Source organism: Diadema setosum, chromosome 22 (assembly GCF_964275005.1).
Source record: "Diadema setosum chromosome 22, eeDiaSeto1, whole genome shotgun sequence".
Taxonomy (NCBI): domain Eukaryota; kingdom Metazoa; phylum Echinodermata; class Echinoidea; order Diadematoida; family Diadematidae; genus Diadema; species Diadema setosum.
In genome coordinates this window covers 20032232-20038331 of record NC_092706.1, presented here as the reverse complement: position 1 = coordinate 20038331, position 6100 = coordinate 20032232, and positions in this window count along the sequence as shown.

Below are 6100 nucleotides of genomic sequence, written 5' to 3'. Positions count from 1 at the left end.
GGAAACGAAATATCAATATTTAGATCTTTTAAGAAAAAAAAAGATAATTTCAATTCCCAGTCGAGCCTCTCTAGCTATTTACAGTTTCGTTGGCTTATACAATGTGAAAACTTGCAAGAACTTGAAGTTGAGTAATATACTTATGTTGATTATAAACTTCAAATGATTTTACGCTCTTTGACGACGTAGACGTATGAAAGCATGAGTAAACTGGGTTAGGATACATGCAGTTCTTGAATTTTGAATGACCGCATCAATTCTTCCGACGGAAAATAATTTGCTAATTTGATGATAGGTTGATTATTAGAAAGTTGATATCAGTCATTTGTCGTTTATCTGTGGGCAAATGGAATAATAAATAGAGTAAATGACTTTCTGTACATTGCCCTGTGCAGCATGTATGATGTCAAATCGATTGTTTTGATTACGGAACGTAGACGTGTATTAGTTCTCAATCTTACATTTTGTTCATACACGGCCACTGTTCTCTTCAGTAAGATTTTTAAACTGCAAATGGGTCTATTGCTATTCGTCTTACAAGAAAATGTTATGTCAATATCACTCTTAGGACATAATAGTCATGTTCTTTAAAAAAAAAGAATATATATATATATATATATATATATATATATAATATATATATAGATAGATATAACTCAGTGTGGATAAAAGACCAAATGAAATACCATTTACCCAAACAGGGAGTACATAGATATTTGTATATGTGTGTGTCATTAATATATATGTACATATATATATATATATATATATATATATATATATATATATAAATATATATATATACATATATATATATATATATATATATATATATATATATATATGTTTGTGTATGTGTGTGTATGGGTGTGTGTGTAAGCTTGTGTGTATGGTTCAGTAATGGACTGCATATTGCAAGGCCTGTTTTTTTTTTCAGCAGTCCATCAATTTCTAATATGTTTACCTTTATGTCAATGTTATCTTGATTTTGCTTAACTAATTACAATTAATTATATCAATGTTCAATATAATGAGCATTTGTGGATATGGGAAGAAAAGGAATAAAATGGAAGTTATACATATGTATATATATGTATGTATATATATATATATATATATATATATATATATATATAGATGTATAGATGTATATACGAGGTGTTTCAAAAAACATTTCCCACTTTTCATTCTTAATAATTCTAAAACTATATATCAGGTAACACTGTCATTGATATAAGAGATAGCTGAATAGGGTGCAATTTTGTTGGAAGTGGTTTAAATATGAAAGCATAAATCAGTTTCATGAAATCCATGATCAATTTCACAGTTAGGTTCCAGATTTTGCTCTATTTTCAACCCTCTGTAGAAAACTTTCACTTTTCACAGGGATCAATGTGTGTATGGGAGTGTGTGGTTAACACCCTGACAATGGTCCTGAACAATGGCCAGGGGTTGAACGTTTCATTATTAATTCATGAGAAATTCCACTAACACAACTAGTCTTTATTCAGCTTCTGGCAGTATCTGTGTAAAGTCAAACGCCTGCAGACACTGTTGTTGTTTCGCGACGGTGCTCTCCCTACTTCTGAAAAACGAAATTACAATGAATACCTTCTGTTCTGTCGTAAACATGGTAACAGGAAGCAAAGAAAATCAATTACAAGGATTCAAGGATACAAGGATGCAAGGAACTTTATTGTCTGTTAAAAATACAGAAATTCGTCTTCCACTGGCATAACAAAGGAAAAGGAGCAGACAACATATATTGCACGTATTATAATAATGGTATACAAACAGGCAAACAAAAGCATTGAACGGACAGTGTCTTGAATGATTTAAATAAAAATCTCTGTAATTTATATATCATACACAAACTCCCGCACGAAATTACACATACACATGTGCACACTCGCACCAGGGAGATGTCATCTCCCTGCTCACACACACATGAATACCCGCATACACTCACTCACACACCTGCACACACACGTAAGCTGTCTAAAAATACCCTACCAGACCCTAGTTGCACACTTCCTCAGTTTCTAGATATCTGTTTATCTTCTCGTCCCCCTCCCCATCCCTCCCATCTCCCCTGCAAGTTATGATGAAAAGTAGATGAAAGGGAAAAAGATCATGTCATAGAGAGAAGTTACGAGAAGAAGAAAGCTGGAAGATGGAGATGAGGAGGGTAAAAAGCACCTGGCCAATAAAAAAGACCTCAAAATGGAAATACACCGACATTTAACAAGAGAAAAACAATTGACACAAGACTACCCTTCAAAAAAAATAAATCGTACACAAACCCGAGAGATGTACGAGACATGTAGTAACAAACATACACTAAAATCACCGTTGTCTTCCTCCGACACCCCACGTCCAAACTACCAACTACGAAGGCACCCGCCTAGGTGCTAGGCCAGCACAAAACAAGAGCCAGCACCAAACAGCATAGCACAATTAGAGTATACACTTGTGTATATGGAGCCTTAAATAAATCTACTGTGAAAAAAAAAAACGCCACAATGAACAAATGCTGCTGTTCTCTTTACCAAAAATGATCTCTTTTTATCGAAAAAGCGACAAATTTGTCAGATTATAAGTAAACAGTTGTATTAAAATGAAGAATTTTAGATCATTTATGCTTATCTATATCACAAATTTAGTAATATGTGCCTGGGAGCGTGAGACTGACGCCTAGTCAACTGGTGGTTCAGGCATGTCCATTGTTCAGGGCCATTGTCAGCACACACTCACATACAAATCATTGGTTCCTGTGCAAAGTTCAAATTTTGTACATAGGATTAAAATTTTACCAAAATCTGAATCCTTACTTCAAAATCAATCTTACATTTAATGAAACTGATTTATGCTTTCATATCAAATTACCTCCAACAAAATTGAGCACTATTCAGCTATTTCTCATCAATGACAGTTTTATCGGATGAATAGTTTTTGACCTATTAATGATCAAAAGTGGGAAATGTTTTTTTGAAACATCTAGTATTCATAAACATGTATATATATATATATATATATATATATATATATATATATATACACGCGTATAAATATATAGAAGCAGCATCCATATACAAGATAAGATCTTACGTATTGGCTCCACAAAGAAATTAGGAGACAAACATTGACTTTGACCAATATAGTATAAATTCATATATGCTTTTAAATTTCAGAGCCATTTCTCATTTTTTGATTTATATTACAAAGCACTTTCTGTGTTTGAAATTAAAATGGTGACATTTTGTAGAAATAGCAGATTTGCAATTCCAAGTTGATCCTCTCTGCTCTCGGCTTATGCAATTTCAACCTTGCAAGAATTTAAATTTGAATATATAGGTTTGTTGATTAGGAACGTCAAATGATAATTAGGTGTTTTGCATTCATCCTCACTACGTCATCCAATGTAGACTTATCGAAACATATTATAGTAAACTGGAATAGACCATTTAATTACATGAAGAGCTTTGAATCACCACATTAATGCCTCTGACAGAAATTTTATTGGATAATTTGATTATTGTTTGATTATAAAATTGATGAATTCACTGGTTGACTTCCTGTAGATTTGTGGGCAAATTGAATAAGTGATGGAAAACCAAAAATATTTTTTTTTTCCTATACAAAATGTAAGATGCCAATTAAAGAAACAGAACACTAACAGAATTGGGGGAACTTTTCGAGACCAATTATCCTCTCAATTGAATTTATCATTTGAGAATAGTGTGTGGTGTGTATGTGTGTGTGTTTATGTGTGTGTGTGTGTGTGTGTGTTTGTCAGCGTATTGCTATGGCCACAAAGCGTGTTTTTCAATGCGTAATGTTTAGTTGAGTGTAACATTTGATTGAGATTTCTGGTATTATGAATATACTACTTAGGTGGGGCAATGCACTTACTGCCCATGACAATGTTAACTGAACATAACTGCTCAAAGAAATTTGATTGTATTCCAATGATTTGATTGCGAAAACGTTGATACTTATTAATTCTAATTCTTGTATTATGCTCATACTCGGCCACTATTCTTTGCTATTCGCTTTTTCTACGATATCTGATGTAGTGAATTTCAAAATTGCTATTTTTATTTTTTGTGTTCCAAAATATACAAATCTTTTCACTTTATACGTATCCATTTGTGCTCCTTTTACAAGAAATTGTTCGGCTAGTATCCCCTTGGACCATAATTAAGTGATCTAAAATTGATGTATTATGAATGTCTTTGATGTCACTGCAAAAGAAGAACAAATGAAATATTACTATTACAGTAATGTAGACAATTTTAAAGTAAAGATAGATCTTGTTTTGATATTTTCTATGGTAATAGCAGTGGCAGATGTAAAGCAATGTGTTACAGTTTACAATAAAAAATGTGTGTGTGTATGTGTGTGTGTGTGTGTGTGTATGTGTGTATGTATGTATGTATGTGTGCATGTGAATAGAACTGAATGGCTTACCTTGTAACCATGGCTCTCGAGGTAAATAAATTTCCTGCCCTGCCTACTGAGACATGATGTACACATGCGCATGACACACAAAGGGACGTATGTGCATTTGCGTTACGTCTTCTCATAGTATCGTCAATTGCTTTAGAACTACACGTGTATGTTATGTTACTAGGTGTCACGGGTGGTTTTACAGCTTGTGTGAAGTATTTTTTCTTTTTTCTTTTTTGTGTGCATGGTTTACCGCGTATGGGGTGCTCTATAAGGAGCGTGTATGAGAATACACAAGAAAAAATAATCATCAGTCATCTGTAACACTGATGTTATAGAAAGCAGCCATGTGGTGATCATGGCACAATTCTCGCTACATAAAGTTGTAAATCCCCTCTTTCTGCGCGCAATAAAGTCATATCGCGTTGACCATTTGCCAAGCAGCTCCAGACTATTTTTTTTTTAATTCATTCAGCATTTCAGGAAAATGCTTCGTCTTAAGAGTAGAAATTTTCTAACCTTTTTGTGTTGACCTATTTTTCAAGGATAGTTTGAAACCTGTTATATTGTGTTTGTGCTTTTGTTGTCATTTCTTGTCGCTCAGCACATATTTCTGCAAATATTCTGAATTACTCTCATTAACAATCTATTCGAAACACACATGCTCATAATGTTTATGCATATATATATATAGTGTCAGTAGCAATCTCAAACTCATGTACATGGCGGTGATGAACTCTTAACTGGCCGTTAACGATCGCCCCGTCACTGTACAGGCATGCTAACCTGGAAACATTAAACTGCACATTTCTTGAATATGAGACTAATTAATTAATTCCACAAGGATTGGATCAATCATCCCCAAGACTTCCCACTGATTCTCACTGATCAGTTACCAGCTATCCCCTTTAAATGTAGAATCTTGATTGAACCCTCCCCCACCCCCCCCCCCACCCCCGTCATAGAAACCCGGTAATGAAGTAAACGATGTACTCTTAGGGGCAGCTATACAAAATAGGCTGTATAGAATATCTTATAGAACCATCAGTATAAAGACGAGAGTACTGTTCAATTTACATTATACCGTGTTTATATTTCTCACATATATGATAAACATTCATAGATACAAATATAGTTTTTTTTCACGTAAAATCTACAAAAATGCTAATGGTGCTGTATGGTGTAGCTGTCCAAAATGAAATTTAAATAATCAAGATTTTTTGCGTTCATGTATAGAATGTCAATCCTATTGTTTTGTGTTTTGTTTTTGTACACTCGGCATTGCACTGTGCAGAGAAATATATATTTGATTCAATTTACAAGCAAACATTATGAAAAAAAAAGTTTGAACAATGCTAGTTACAATTATTCATTATATTTCAGTTGACATAATTTTTAACATTTTTGTATGACACAAGAAGACAAACATCTTCCTAGCTAATTTAATTGCCTTTACACGCAGGGTTCGTTGCGTCTTTTTAGAAAACACACTATTAATTTCAAGATCGCCTTTTTAGAGGAAGAGTGCATTCCTTCATTGTTACAACGTATATACATACAATCACAGTAAGAATGCAAAAATGTATATGTGATAATTTCAGTTGAGTTTATTATTGTACTGTACCGTTGATGATCACGGATAAAGCTGATG